Source organism: Dama dama, chromosome 20 (assembly GCF_033118175.1).
Source record: "Dama dama isolate Ldn47 chromosome 20, ASM3311817v1, whole genome shotgun sequence".
In the NCBI taxonomy this organism is placed as follows: domain Eukaryota; kingdom Metazoa; phylum Chordata; class Mammalia; order Artiodactyla; family Cervidae; genus Dama; species Dama dama.
In genome coordinates this window covers 67,636,027-67,653,052 of record NC_083700.1, presented here as the reverse complement: position 1 = coordinate 67,653,052, position 17,026 = coordinate 67,636,027, and the positions used below count along the sequence as shown (strand labels likewise).

The window sequence follows — 17,026 nt, the reverse complement described above, 5'->3', positions numbered from 1 at the left end:
TGTGAGTAGAAGACAGAGAAGGGTATTGAAGACATATTTCTTCAAATTGTATGACTATCAATAAAATTTTGAGTTATATGTCTTCAAGACCTCTTTTCAAACTCCTACGACTGCTCTATATATACTGATGAACTGATTTATAAACATATTGTGTGTATAGAATGCTATTATAGCTTACTTTTATTTATAAAAAGGGATATCAAATATATGTGTACATATTAATATGTATACACAAATGTATACATTTCAATGCATGCATGTATTTGAAAGGATACACAATTTGAATCTCAAAGGCAGGATTCTGAGGGACTACGTACTCTATGCCGTTTCTGTACTATTTGAATCATTTACCCAATCCCCATGTATTGCCTAATTAAATAAATGAATAAATTAGTTAAAACAAAACACTTTGGCTAATATAACTAGTAAATAACATATTTTTATTTTACTCCAAACATTCTCAGGGATGTCAAACCCATTCAGCATGTGTCATACTGGCTTCTGATTTTTAAGGGAACTAAAACTTAGTGGAAACATATACGCTACCATATGTAAAAGAGATATGCAGTGGGAATTTGCCGTATGATTCATGGAACTCAAACTGGGGCTCTATGACAACAAAGAAGGATGCAATGGGGTGGGAGGGAGAGGGCATATATATACCTATGGCTGATTCATGTTGACGTATGACAGAAACCAACACAATATTATAAACCAATTATCCTTCAGTTAAAAATAAACACATTTAAAAACAAAATGATAAAACTTAGGTCTTAGGCCAAGGGTTGTGGCCAAAAGACTTCTCACGTTTTGGCACACTTGGGCAGCAAAGGTTAATCAGAAATATGGAGAGGAAATTACTGTGTTCCTCATTAAGAATGCTGAAACTATATCTTCTCAATATGAACACAATTATTCAATATGATCAACCCAGCAAAAGAACTGGACCAGTGCAAAGGGGGAACAACCCAATTAAACAAGTTGTTTCATCAATAGTTGGGTCCAATTTCTAACTGCAAATGGGCTCAAACATGCATATATATTCATATATGCAATATATATTCATTTATGGAACCCCCCAAAAAAATGAATTTATTTTTTGGGCTCCAAAATCACTTCAGATAGTGACTGTAGCCATGAAATTAAAAGATACTTGCTCCTTGGAAGAAAAGCTCTGACCAAACTAGACAGCATACTAAGAAGCAGAGACATTACTTTGCCAACAAAGGTCCGTCTAGTCAAAGCTTTGGTTTTTCCAGTAGTCATATATGGATGTTAGAGTTGGACTATAAAGAAAGGTAAGCGTTGAAGAATTGATGCTTTTGAACTGTGGTGTTGGAGAAGACTCTTGAGAGTCCCTTCCTTGGACTGCAAGGAGATCCAACCAGTCCATCCTAAAGGAAATCAGTCCTGAATATTCATTGGAAGGATTGATGCTGAGGCTGAAACTCCAATAATTTGGCCATCTGATGAGAAGAACCTACTCATTGGAAAAGACCCTGATGCCGGGAAAGATTAAAAGTGGGAGGAGAAGGGGACAACAGAGGATGAGATGGTTGGATGGCATCACCGATGCAATGGACATGAGTTTGAGTAGGCTCTGGGAGTTGGTAACGGACAGGGAAGCCTGGCATGCTACAGCGCTTGGGGTCACAAAGAGCCAAACACAACTGAGCGACTGATCTAAACTGAAAATACATTCATATTGAGATAGACAGATACACATTCATTCAGGAAAGCTAGAAAAACTGAAGCCCTGTCATTAGGACAGTATTTCATGTACTAAAGACTCCTTGTCTTTATTCTGGATATTTTTTAACTTGGAATACTTTATCCTTTTCTTCTAAAATTTCACATCTTACCCATCTTTTCAGGTACTTCAAAAGCTTTCTCCTACATTAAATCTGATATTTAGCACTTAACTGAGCTCTTCTTCTATAACTGGAAATCTTATTGCTCTTACAATCACCATCATGGTTAAGTACCAAACAACTCGCTAAAGTTTATGTGTGTTAGGATTAACTCTCCAACTGAATTGTAAATGATACAGATGGCACAGACATTTAAGAAAATAGGCATGGTCTACTAATCCTAAATAGACCTCAGAATCAATAAATAATACATAAACATTATCATAGCTAGTTTAGGGAAACCAAGAACATTGAATAAGTTCATCAACTCAGCACAAATATTACACACAAACATCAAAATCAGTGTTTCAGGGAGGAATGAATGGTAATGAGACAGGAAATCAAACATTTTTCAGGAAGGAGGAGACAGAGATTCATTTCCTCTTTCATTGAAGAGTACAAAACTAAATTATGGATAATGCATATGGAGATGGCTTATGCAGTTGTAACTTTGATACCTGAAATCTGAAAAAACAAGTTGTGATATCAAAGACACAACTGCAAAATAACAGTACCTTCACTACTGCAGGGAGCAAACTTTCCATTCTATTTAGAGGGACCTATAAACTGTTAATGTACATTACAACATAGTGTTTTCAGTAAGAAAACATTAAGAAATAAGCACATGGAGACCACTAGTATGGGTTTTTTTACTTTAAATTTTTATCAAATATTATTTTCTTTTGATTTTTCAGCTTTACTTTTTTTTAATTGTGCCTGACAAAAAGCATCCTGTAAAGAATAAAACAACAAATTACCAAAAACATAAGACAAATAATAATTTGCAGGGCCACAACTTTACCAACATGAAGAAATTGATTCTTACAGACATTGGCCAAATAAATTGACTTCCAGTTTGAAATAAACTCCATAATGATCTGAATTCACAAGCCCAAAGCATGTAAAGTGATGTATATGACCAAAAGTCATGAAACACAAAGACATCTTTGATAAATTTTTAATAAATAAACTTAAAGTGCCAATAAGATGTGTGTTATTAGGTTTTAGTCTAATTTTATGATGCCTAGACTTTAAAAATGTAGAGCTGAGAGGTTTGCTCATTTGGGTTTATAAGACTAGCAATAAAAAGTTATTCCTGAAAAAAAAAAAAAAAAAAACTTATTCCTTTTCTCTGAGACTCTATATATGGAATTTGGGCAAACTCATACCAAGTGAAGGGTCTTTCTTGAGTGACGGCTTCATGACCAAAATAGGATGGCATCTCTGATAGTTGCATATACGAGGTATATAATAATTCCTTATTTAATTAACCAAGCAAAATAACCATTTGAAAACTAATATACAACTTGGAAAAGATTTAAACTAAATAACAATATCCAGATAAAATCTGATATTATTTCTTCAGTAATTTTTCCATGAGTCTAACTAGAAAATAACTGTGGCAGTGAAGCCCTGCACAGTCATTACATTAAGAAGCAGTTAAAGTGGCATGCTAGTGAATGAATATGATTCTTCCAGGCTTGGCCTTTCTGCTTCCTGATACTATCTTTATATTCTCCTGTCCTCTGTGCTTCTATTTGGATTTGGTCACCTGCTTCACTGCTGGTTTCTGAAAGACTTAGAAATTCAACATTGGGATGCTGCTACTAACATTGTCCCCAGAGTCCTCATTTCACATTCTACAGCCCAGTCACAAGAGGGCACCACACCCTGGGGCCCAAATTCTTGCAAGCTGCCTGCTGTCTTCCACCCACCCTGGTTTCCTGACTGAGCCAATTCATTGGTCTCCTGCTCCTTCTGGACACAGACTATCTCTAATTTTTAAATAGAAACTCTCTCCCCACTCCCCTGCCAAAAGAATTCACTATCAGTCATGATGGACTGAGAGCAAATGGAAAACAAATCCATTCAATGCCAAAACAGCCTAAGTACAAGAGCAAAAGAAAAGTGAGTCTTGGTCACTCAGTTGTGTCCTACTCTTTGTGACCCCATGGACTGTAGCCCACCAGGCTCCTCTGTCCATGGAATCCTCCAGGCAAGAATACTGGAGTTGGCAGCCATTCCCTTCTCCAGGAGATCTTCCCAACCCAGGGACGGAACCCAGGTATCCTTCATTGCAGGTGGATTCTTTACCACATGAGCCACCAGGAAAGCCCCAAATACTTGAAAAATACATGCTGATATAGTCTTCTGACACAGGTATGTTTTAGCTTTTTCAAAAAGAGGAGCTACATGGGTCCCCTCAAAACATTTTAGTTGTGATTGAAGGGGAAAGGTTAGATGTTTGTGCTGAGTGAACCATCATAAACACTGTTATCCAAGAACAAGGGATCCAAATGAAAATGGACATAGTGTGTGGTCTTCCCCACCCTTCATTTCCCACTACCAAATTCATTAGGCAGCTTGCTTTATGGCAACTATTATTTCTAAGAGGTTCTGCTCCCCTAGGTCCACTGCCTGGAGTTCGTTCCTGAAAGCAGAGCACTCGAGCATGACATAGACCTAAGATCCTCATAGGAACAAAAAAGTTCCAATGCTCATGCATGACTTTCAAATCATAATCCCAAACGATGTGTCTGGTTTTATTTCCCAAGGATCTTTTGCCCTAGTCTCTGTTCCAACCCCTCTGGAGCCATGAGGGGACATACCATGCACTTACACACCATATTCCACACAAAGATGCACCACCCAGGTTCCCCTTCAAGGAAGAAGCTGCTAATGGCTACAGCGGATATGGTTGCAGACAGTTTCTAGGTGACAGCATCTTCAGGGTCCACTTCTACCACTTCACTCCTCCTGGGAAGCTCACAAATCAGGGACTGAGTCACATGGACTCATAAAGGTGCAGCCATTTCAAAGTTACTCTGGACCCTTCAGCAGGGCAGCCCTCGCTCCAGAGCTCCCTAAAAAGTGGGCTGAGGTTTTGTGGGGTCTGGTAACAGTCTGACATCTCCTTCTATGTAATTCTACTTCCTTCCTCTTCTTTTCACAGGTGTTATTCCCTACCAGAGAGCTCGATCCCAAACTCCATCTCAGTATCTGGTTCTGGAAAACTCTATCTGCAACATGCCTCCATGAGTCTGAATTTCTTCTTCATTCTCTGATTCCACTCCTGCAAAGTCCAGCTCAAATAATACCCTCAAGAAACACTCCTTGATCCTTCTAATCAGGAATAATTATTCATTTTACTCTGCCCCTTGAATTGTGCTTTTACACCTCCATTGAGAAGTAGCTTTCTGTTGAAGCTAGTAGTTTAAATTGCAAGTTTATTGAGACTACAGCCTGTGTCTTATTCATTTCTGTATGCCCCACAGTGTATAACAGTTAAAAGAGTTATGAATGATGGAATAAATTAATGTATGATCCAGAATCTGCCTAAACCTCTTCTTTTTTTCCCCTCTCTATTATAACTGAAATGAAATCCTGCCAATATTTCACACACCAGATCCAACCCCTTCTATTTTTCAGCTATATTTTATATTAGCTTCTGCTTTCTGATGTAGTTAACCAAATCCACTTTGCATGATACACACTTTCCTGTCTCATCTGACAGCATGTTCCTTCAAAATACTATTCCAGATCCTCCATCTATGTAAGGCACCCCAGGGTACTGCCCCTCAACTCCAGCTATCTCAGTATCTGTGTCTAAAAATATTTATGCTCCATCAGAACAATATTCAGGTTCTCTTAAATCTTTCTAAGACTAGAATAATATTCTCTATATGGCATCGCCAACTCAATGGATATGAATTTGAGCAAACTCTGGGAGATAGTGAAGGACAGGGAAGCCTGGCATGCTGCAGTCCATGGGGTTGCAAAGAATCAGATAGATCTTAGAGACTGAACAACAATGAACAATATGGGTAATATACATGTATACATTCTGCATTAATCATATATGCATGATCACTTCTCCACTTTCCAAAATGATTGTTTCATCCTTTCTCCTCTCAGTCCTTATAAACCTGGGCCTGCCACCGCCACCACCACACCAGCCCATCCCTGCCTGTTAACTTATCTCATAATTCATCGAATAGTTAAAAGCAAGCAGTAAGAATTTCTCTTCATCACCAAAACTATTGGCACTCAATATCTCTAGTCTATTCCCTGCTTTCCATCTTGTACTACGGACTAGGAACCCCTGTTTCTACCAAAGGCCAGACTCTCCAGTTTTGCAGTGGAGTCTAACTTCAGGACTTCACATCCAAAGGTTTCCCTTGCTCTTGCATTACCTGTGTCCTGGATCATCTCCAGCTCCACACACCACTGTGTCCTAGAATCGTTCCTCTTCAGAAACTCTACTTTGATCCCGAATTCCACTCACACTCCGATAAAACTTATTTAAAGAGTTGTCTCTAGAAGCCCCCTCCAGGTTTTCACCTCACAGTCTCTAACTTACTTTCCCTTGCCAGATCTGAGTGCCCATGACATCACTTAGATTGCTTTGGATGAGGTCTCTGATGATGTTCATGTTGCCAGATCCAGTGGTGGCTTCTCAGGCTTTATCTTGCCTGACTTTTCAAAGCTGTCAACACAGTTGGCAACTTTAAAAATAAGTAAATAAAAACAAACTCTTATAACACTCTTAATTTCTATAACACTGCATCCTTTAGGCTTTTCCTAACTCACTGAGGGTTCCTTTGCCCACTCCTTCATCTCTGCTTGACCTCCAAATGCTATCAAATCCAGAGTTTTGTCCTTGGGCCTCTTCTTTACCCTCCTAAGTGATCTTATCCAGACACTCGGCTTTAAATATTAATATTATCTAAATGCCTATGACCAACAACTCTCAACCTCCCACTCTCATTTTATTCTTCACTGATCTCCAGACTCACATAGAGCATCATTACATGAATATCTACTCTACACCTAAAACCTACGAGCCAAAACAGAAGTCTTGATTTCTGAACTAACACACCTGTACCTCCCCTAATCTTTCCATTCTTAGGAACAGGAATTGTCATCCACCCAAGTGTTCATGTCACACATCTTGTTGTTCAGTCACTAAGTTGGGTCCGACTCTTTGCGACCCCATGGACTGCAGCACGCCAGACTTCCCTGTCTCCTTTTGTCTCCTTTTGCTCAGACTCAAGTCCATTGAGTCAGTGGTGCTTATCCAGCCATCTCATTCTCTATCATCCCCTTCTCTTCCTGCCTTCCATCTTTCCCATCATCAGGGTCTTATGCAATGAGTCAGCTCTTCACATCAGGTGACCAAAATACTGGAGCTTCAGCTAGTCACAAATCCAGCAGTTATGTTTGACTTCTTTCCCTCACCTTTCACGTTAATAAACACTGCCACCAGAACATATCTGAATCTATTCATATCTCTCCATCTCCACTACTGCCACCCTAGGCCCATCACTGACTCCTTCACTTCAATGACTGCAAAATCTGCCTATTGATCTCCTTGCTTCTGCTTTAGGACTCTTAAAAGCCATTCTCCAGTAGTTAGAATGAGCTTTTATAATGTATTAGACTAACTTACTCTCCTACTAAAACCCTGAAATAGCTTTTCCATTTTACTTAGTAGAATGTGCTTTCAGGGTTCTCCTACCAAACCACACTCCCTCCCCACTTCCCTGCCCCCATCTACCATGCTGTGCTCACACAGGCCTTTTTTCTACTCCTTGAGTACAGAAGCTCATTCCTGCCTTATTTTGTTCTTCCTCTGTCTGAAATGCACTGTTTTCAATCTTCGCATGGCTGACTGCTCTTTATCATTCAAGTCTCATTACCATCGTCACCTCCATAGAAAGGCCCTCCCTGACCACCAAATCTAAATTAATGCTTCCACTCATACTCTGGCCAGGTACTAGCACATCCTCTGATTTTTTTTCTCCTTCATACTTATCATCTTATGAAACTGTCATTTTAATTTCTCAGATGTTATCTACTCTGTCTCTTTCCCCTTCCAAGAGGACCAACACCTGGCCTGTCTTGTTCATCACTGTATCTCTAATGCCCAGAGGAGAAAGGGCACATAATAGATGATCAGTCAATAACTTCTGAGTGAGAATAAATAAAAATTAATTTTTGGAAGAGCAGTCACATAAGGCATCCACTGAGAGTTAGGTCCTTCTCTCTTCCATGGCAGTACTTCCCACATTGAAGTAAACTCTTTTCCATTGCCTATCTCTTCTACTATATGCTAATTCTTTGAGGACAAGGACATCTTACCTTTGTATTATTACCAACTAGCATAATTCTTATCATAGAGTAAGGTGTACTACAAATATTTGTTGAAGAAATAAAATAAAACAAGGTTGTGGAGGAAGAAATGTGACATAGATCCTATGGATAAGTACAAAGGTGACCCTCACAAGAGGCTGGATAATGACCACAGCATTTGAGCCCAATCATCACAGAGAAGTGAAGCATTACATATAGGTTTAAACTTCAGAACTTTAAAGTCATTATTAACACTCTAGCCTATTTAAAGTTATGCAAATCCTACACCATTTTCAGATAACATTGGTGTGATACAGGGGTTCAAATTCCTAAACAAGATCCTTGGGTAACAGGAAGACAGTGTCAGAGTTCTCTGAGCTATTTGAATTCCTAAAACTTATGGAATACATCTCAGACTATTTTTCAATTCAATTCGTTTTTATGAAGTATCCACAGAGGGCATGACACTGTACACAGTGTGGACTATGGATCTGAATATGCTATGTCAAAGCAGGTCAAAGATTTACAGGTCCCAGTGGAAAAAGTCAGCTTATTCTGTTTATTATATTATTTTTGTGTCAGAGAAAAGTCATTAAAATGTTATGACCACTTGCTTGACCTGTGATCCAAGTCTGGAAAAAAATAAAGTCCAAATTGCTACAATTGGCACCGTGTAATAAAGGTCACATACTATCTTCTCAGGACATGTAGAAAGGATTTGTTTGTTTAGTTTTTTAACAGGAAACTCATCTGAAAGAAGATGCAAATGAAAGAACCTTGACATTTTTAAGCACAGCCATGGAAGAAATAACCCCTTTCCTTGTACAAGAATGCCATCCAAAGAGTAGGTGCTCTAACTGGAGCTATATTGAGAAGAAGAAAAAAAAAGAAAGAGGCTCATCACCACCTACTTACACATACTGAACGCAGATCTCTGTCCTCCAAGGAATTACAAATCAGATGATAAGGCAATACATGAGTACCAAAAGCTAAAAAGCAGTCACAAGTATTATGTGCTATATACCATCCATAGTAAAAGCTGCAGGATTTCAGTGGAGGGAAGGCATTCTGAGGCTGCAGGGCAGAGGAGGTGGGTCCTGAGCAGGGCCATGGAGCAAGGAAGACTACCACTTGAGGTGTCAGTGAGATACTTCCCCAAAATGTGAGTGTGGAGAAAACAATACTGCTTTATGAAACTTAAACTCTGACTCAACACATGATTGATGCATACAGTCACCTCAATGAAACTAAGCCTCCCAATCTAACAAGGCTTGATTCCAAACTTCTTGAATCTATTAACATATCTAAAGAGAACTGCACATAATGCTCAAACAGGTCTGCCCATCTGAGCACCCTCCAGATCAGGGCACTAAGACAAATTGAAATAAGCATCCAATGTGAAGATCCTGCTCTGTCAATAGCCAGGCTGGAAGAGCCTGATGCCATTAGCCATTCCACTCATGTAATTTCCTTTTCTGACTACACATTCACCCAGCAACCTTTTGATAATTAGGTTTCTTGTGTAGTTTGCCTGAAGGGAGCAATGTGCTGGTCAGGGCAACAGGAACATCAGGGCTTCTCAGCAATTAAATTTCTCAATGTAAATGATTGCATTAACATTCTGGCTTTATACATCAGTCTCTTGTGAGCTTTGTTAATACTAATCATCATCCCTGAATTACAGCAATTCTAGAACACAGATAAAATCAATTTTCAGACCCTGCAGAAATGCACATGACTTAGTTTGTCTCAACAGAGTGTTCATAAAAGAGTTTAGAAACCCCAGAGAGAGTATAGTTTAGTCAGGTAACCTAAGACAAATTTGTGTCGAGATTTCAGTATCATGTTAAGGAATTTGGAGTTAACTTTTAGGCAGTGGGAAGTCATTTGTGAAATTTGAAGGGTGGTGGGGGAGCATGTAACATGCAAGGAGATCAAAACAGTCAATCTAAAGGAAATCAACTCTGAATATTCTTGGAAGGACTGATGCTAAACCTGAAGCTCCAATACTTTGGCTACCTGATGTGAAGAGCTGACTCGCTGGAAAAGATCCTGATGCTGGGAAAGACTGAGGACAGGAGAAGAAGGGGTAGACAGAGGATGAGATGGTTGGATGGTATCATTGACTCAATGGATATAAGTTTGAACAAACCCTGGGAGATAGTGAAGGACAGGGAAGCCTGGCATGCTGCAGTCCATGGGGTTGCAAAGAGTCAAACATGACTTGGCAACTGAACAACAACAACACATAATTGAAATTGTTATTTATCCTGTATTATCTGTTATATTCAGCTCTACTTGGCAGAACTCATGGCTTAACTGAGGAGCTAGCCAAGCAAACAACTGATGACAACACAGTGTCATAAGCACACAGAGTACTCTGAGAGCAACGAGGATAAGGAAGTATTTTTCAGAAGAGAAAACTTACACATTTTTCTATTAGACTCAACATTCTTTCTATCTTCCCTTGTATTTAGAGACTTTTTTAGATAAAACAAATATATCAATATTTCAAAGAGCTTCATAAGTATATGAAGTTTCTGACTCTCTACTGAATACTCTTACCTGGAGAGGCCATAGGCATTTCAAAACTCAACATTTCAAAAGCTAAATTAGCTATTTTCTCTGCTCTTCATAACCATTCTGCTCTTCCTCATGTGTTCCCTACCTTCATGAATATAACCGTAATCCATCCAGTTATTAGTACAGTCATGCTAGACCTTCTTTTCTACCCTCAGCATACAATCAGTCCTAAAGTCTTGTAGATTTTTGCCTTCTTATTACCTCTTAGATTTCTTCTTTTCCAGAGCCACTGCCTCAGTCTAGGTTTTAATCATTTGTCAGCTAGATAGCTGAAAATTCATCTAAATGGTATCCTGCCTTTGTTTCAACTAGTTTCTCTTCTCTCCAGGATATCCCTGGCTTTGAAGCTAGGATAATAGTTCATTTAGTCACTCACCAGACACATATTATATGTCAGGGACTTTTCTAACCATAGGGAATAACTGATGAACAAAACATTCAAGGTTCTTACTGCTCACAAACCTGATCTTTTAGACAGGATATTGATTGTGAGAAAAAATGAATAAAGAAATTTTCAACAGTGATGAATACTATAAAGAAAGTACAATTAAATAATGTTGTAGATAGCGACTGGAAGACTGGGTTGTCATGAAGGGCTCTAGGGCAATGGTAGTTAAAAGCTGGATGACAAGAGGTAGCTGTTCATACAAAGGTCTGGGCTCAAAGTATTTCAGTCAGTGTACCCAGGATGGCTGCAAGTTTAAAATCTTTAAGAAATGAGAAGAAGGCAAGCATGGCTACAATACGAGGATGAGAGAGAGGAAGAGTGGTACAGGATGATATAAGTGAGTCATACAGAGGGCACTCCTGTAGGACATGAGTTTGAGTTTAATTTACATAGTATGGAAAGCTATTGAAAATGTATTAAGGAGAAGAGCTATGATTAATTCATGATTTGAAAGCTCACTTAAGGGTTTTTTTTTATGTAGAATGGATTATAGAAAAGTAAGGAAAGAAATAGATCATTCTAGAGACTAGTGCTAAAGTATAAGTAGGATATACAGTGCTGTGGATGATGCTGACTGTAAAAAAAAGAAGTAGGTGTTTTGGGGATATATTTTGGAGCTGAAGCCAATAAGACTTGCTGAGAAATGGGGGGAGGGTAGGAAGCAGAAGCCAAGCACCTGTAACTTGAGTAACAGGGTGAGGATACCAGCGTTACTTTCTGAAATGGAAAAGACTGATGGAGGAGGTTTTAGAGCTTTCAAGTGCCAGTAAGAATCAAGAGTTTTGTTTGGCCAAATTAAGTTTGAATAAGTACCATGAATTCAAATACAGAAGTCAAATAGGCAGTTGAATAAAGAAATATGGAGGTCAATGGAAGATTCATTGCTAGAGATACAAAGCTCGGGAGTCACTGACATGTAGATAATATTTAAAGTCATTGGCCCAGTGTAAAAACAGACTAGAGAAAAGTGAAGGATGAGGACCAAGGCACTCTCATATTTGGAGATCAAGTAAGGGTTGAGGACACAGAAGAGGAGACTAAAAAGGAAGTAGCAATGAGGTGCAATAAGCATCAGGCGAGTATGATGTCAAGGAAACCAAGAGAAAAGACTATTTCAAAAAGGAAAGAGTGGTCACACCAGTCAGATCAGAATGGTTATCATTAAAAAGTCTAGAAATAACAAATGCTGGAGAGGGTGTGGTGAAAAGGGAACCCTCCTACACTGTTGGTGGGAATACAAGTTGGTATAGCCATATGGGGGCTTCCCTGGTGGCACTAGTGGTAAAGAATCTTCCTGCAATGCAGAAGACATAAGAGATGTAGATTGGATCCCTGGGTCGGGAAGATCTCCTGGAGGAGGCCATGGTGACCCACTCCAACATTCTGGCCTGGAGAATTCCATGAAAAGAGGAAACTGGCAGGCTATAAACAGTCCATGGGGTCCCAAAGAGTTGGACATGACTGAAGCAACTTATCACCCATGCAGCTAGTATGGAAGTTCCTCAGAAAACTAAAAATAGAATTACCATATGATCTAGCAATCCTGCTCCTGAGAACACACCTGGAAAAACTATAATTCAAAAAGATACATGTACCCCTATGTTCATAGCAGCACTGTTCACAATAGCCAAACATGAAAACAACATAAATGTCCATCGACAGATGAATGGACAAAGAAGATGTGGTACATATATAACAGAATACTACTCAGCCATAAAAAAGAATGAAATATTGCAGCAACATAGATTCAACTAGAGATTATCATACTAAGTGTAGTAAGTCAGAAAGAGAAAGACAAATACCATATGATATCGCTTATATGTGGAATCTAAAACATGGAACAAATAAACCTATCTGCAAAATAGAAACAGATTCATAGACATAGAGAACACACTTGTGGTTGCCAAGGTTGCATTGAGGGGGAGAGGATGAACGGAGAGTTTGGGGTTGGTAGATACAAACTATTATATTTAGAATGAATAAACAATAAAGTCCTAATGTATAGCACAGAAAATTATACTCAATATCCTATGATAAACCATAATGGAAAAAATATTTTTAAAATATATATGTATAACTGAGTCACAGCAGAGATTGCCACAACACCATAAATCAACTATACTTCAAAAAATAAAAATGAAAGTGGCAAGAGTAGTCACCTTTGTCAAATGCTGTTGTGAAATTAAAATAAAAGATGTTGCCCACTATACTTGGCATGATGGAAGTCATTGGTGACCTTTTCAAAATCAGTTTGAGGAGAGCTGTAAATAAATCTGTACTGGAGAGAAGGTGACAAAGGGGAGAAAGAAGAAATGACAAATAGAGACAAGTGAAGCAAATCTAACCATGCAACTCCCCTGACCTGAAACTAACATAGCATTGTTAATCAACTATACTCCAATATAAAATAAAATTTTAAACAAAGAGCAGATGCTTGCCATTCATTTCACGCCCTTTAGAATAAAGGTCAAACTCCATGCCTTCAAATATACAATGCTCTTCAGTATCTGGGTTCTTGCAACCTAAGCAAATTTATCTCCCAACCATACTCTTCCTCCTACTACTGTAAATACTTGTAATACTCTAACATGAGTCACGCAAAGTCTCTTCCTCCATACACATCTCTGGGTTACTCCTTGCCCTTTCCTACACAAAGAAAAACTCTTATACAGCCTTCAGTCCCCTTCAAGAATGACCATATCAGGCAAGCAGTGCCACTCCCTTCCACATGATTTACTCTCCTTAGAGCTTCCATTGCAACCTGAACATCTACATAGTGTTTACCTTACTACACTGCAGTATTCTTGCTTTCCAAAAATTCATTCTTTATTTTAATATAAAAAATAAATGCTTCAACCTTAAAGAATGTCACTTGTTTTCATATTGTTGTAGAGAACACTTATAGGAGCATCTGCTACCAGTTCCAAAGATTTCACATATACTTTAGAAAAAGTATTGTTGGATTCAAACAAACATCAGTGTAGAGGAACAAACATCTCTGTCTTCTTATTTTTCCATAATTTTACTAAATCATCACTAGGAAAGCTGGTAATGGGGATGTCACATAATTATGCCAACGTTTGGTAATGACAGTGAAATGAGCCATCCCAATCCAGCTAAATTATAAAAACATGACCTTTAGTAAGGTCATGACCTTGTACTCCCTGATATCCCATGGGCCAATAGTAGACTTGAGTTATAATGTGTAGATTCTTTTTGGTTATAGTTGCAAAAGAAGTCTTGAAATTCTTGATGATTTGACATCTCTTGGAAAGACGTAAGCTAGGAGGCAGACTGCTGATCTGGATTTGCTCAGATGGACACCATTCCCATATCTTTAAGTGATACATCCAAAGTTCTCTCAGTAAAGTTGTGGCCATGACTCCACTAGCTCTGACTATCTTCTTTGATTTTTAATGCCTATTGTTCTTGCCAGCTGTAAGCAGCCACTGCTTGGTAAAATTCTGCCACGAAGTCTGGCTCACTGACCTCCAGCTGCCTGAGAAATTCACTGCATTCCTGCTCAGCCCAACCTCCAAACCACTGATCCCAAAGATGCAGGTGGCACTCAGAGATACGAGGTGGTCAGTTTGCCCTAGACTTTCCAGCAACAGCTGTAATTTTCCAGGTGCTGTAGAAAATATTCATGCTGAGGACCTGACCAGCTAGCAAGTCAGTGAAGAATACACTTCATTTCCTGGGAAGTGATGAAAGACATTGGGGGAGGGGAAGAGTTAGAAACACTGTCTGGTACTGAGGGTAAGGGAGAAGGGAACGACAGTAGCATGGAAGAGGAAGATGATCCCAGTGGCATCCTCCCCTTTTTTCTCACAGGGCACCCAGAGACCATCATAAGAGTGTTTAGACTCCAACTGTCACTGCTGTTTACATGTTTCTACATTGAAGGGTTTGCTTTGATTACAACACTCCTCTCCCCTCACTCTATGACACAAACACAGGCAAAAGAATAAGAACAAACTGTAGAGTTTAGGAGCATTTCTAGGAGATTTGTGTCCCTGGTACTGGATATAGATCTTGCACACAGCAGTGTTCTCCTAGTGCTTCCTAAATAAAAGCTTTTAAAAATACAAATTTCATTGTCAATTTCTTAAAATTCTTCAATGTCTTTTCTGAGTCTATCAAATAAAATACCAAACACACTGATACACTGAATAAGTGCTTGATGATTTTGCTCATTGTTACCTCTTCAGCATCATTTCTCTCCGCCTCATCCTGATCTTCTTCATACACTGGGTGTGCACCAAACCATTTCCAGGACAGTTTTTCTCAGGTTTCTGTATGCTTAGGTGTGCTGCCAACTTTTCTTGGAATATCTTTAAGAACCAGCTCACGGGTCACCTCTCCTCTTAGGTTTTTCCAGATTCACCTCGCCCTACTCCTAGCACACTAGACACTCTTCATTTCCCATGCCTGGGTCAGTAACTCTGTTATTGCACTCATCACATTTATCCTTTTATCATCTTCTCCTCCTATGAGATTGCAAGCTCTGTTGAACAGGAACTTTGCTTAGTTCATCTTTGTATTTCTAGCACCCAGTATATTGCCTGACACATAACAAGCACAGAGTTAATGAATACTTTTCTTTAAATCCTTTGATTTAAAGGTGATTTCAAGGTTTAATATTATCTTTTAGATTGATTATTTTCATTATTAGGAATAATTTGTAGGTGGTGACTCTTTAAAGTGCAAAAACATTAATAAAGAACAAATTCACTTATTGAGGAATACAAGGGATAGGCCATGAATTTTAAAGATGTCTGTTAGTCCACAACTTCTTGTGGATTAGAGTCACAATGATAAATAACTGATCACATTAGACCATTTGCTGCAATCAAAATGAGGCAAATAAATGCCAAGTTAAAGCACATCTTCAATTCACATTTGCATTCTGAAGAATTAGCCATTCAGGGAAATTATTTGTTTTTATTTCCTTCCACATTTTGAGACTACATAAAAGTCTTCAAAGGAGTGATAAGACATAGAGTTTTTATTTCAAACTGTTTTATAAATCAAAATGATTCTGAAATTCTTTCAGACATTTTTACAACTTGGGACCTACATTTTTTACTGACCTTTGTGTACTTTTTTCAATAAACTTTTCCTCACATTTTTCCTTGATGATGGACTCCACTTCTAGACATTTAAGTTCCCTCTACAGTGACAAGAGGGCTTCCCACGTGGCTCAGTGGTAAAGAATCTGCCTACCAACGTGGGAGACACAGGTTCGATCCCTGGGTTGGGAAGATCCCCTGAAGAAGGAAATGGCTACCCACTCTGGTATTCATTCCTAAGAAATTCCATGGACAGAGGAGCCTGGTGGGCTACAGTCCATGGGTGTCACAAAAGAAGTTGGACACTACTTAGCAACTTAACAACAACAATAGTGACAAGACACATACCAATTACTTCAAAAAGAATAAAAGTTCATGAGGACTGCATAAACTTAGGAGATAGCACTGTGTTATCATGATAATTGAAGTTGTCTACTTAATAATGGCACTTTAGAAATTACAAAAGTTTTGTTGAGCATCAGCAGAGCTATATGCATATATCACAAAGCCCAGAAGCTGAACTCTTCCTTCTCTGCTTTGGCATTAAAAGTTGAATCATAAAGACAGGAATAGGTCTAAGACGATATAGTAGAGAGGTCCTGAACTCATCTCCTCCCATGAACACACCCAATTTGCACCTATATACAAAGCAACTCATCCTGAGGGTTGATTGAATAGCTCTACAAATAGAAGAACCACATAGAAATTGGTAGGAAAGACAGAGAAACACTATACACAGAAACCTCACCCTTGACCACATGACCTACAACAAGGGCAGATATTATTGAGGGATCTGAGTGCAGACTCCTCCACCCTGAGACAGAGCAAAAATATAAAATAAAAACAACAAACACACTACTTTAAAGGGCACCTAGATTATA

The 17,026-nt window shown here is 38.8% G+C and overlaps 1 pseudogene; it reads right to left on the bottom strand.

Moving 5' to 3' along the window:
• Positions 1 to 14,493: 14,493 nt before the first annotated feature.
• Positions 14,494 to 14,887, bottom strand: LOC133074546 (uncharacterized protein C14orf119 homolog; annotated as a pseudogene).
• Positions 14,888 to 17,026: the final 2,139 nt, after the last annotated feature.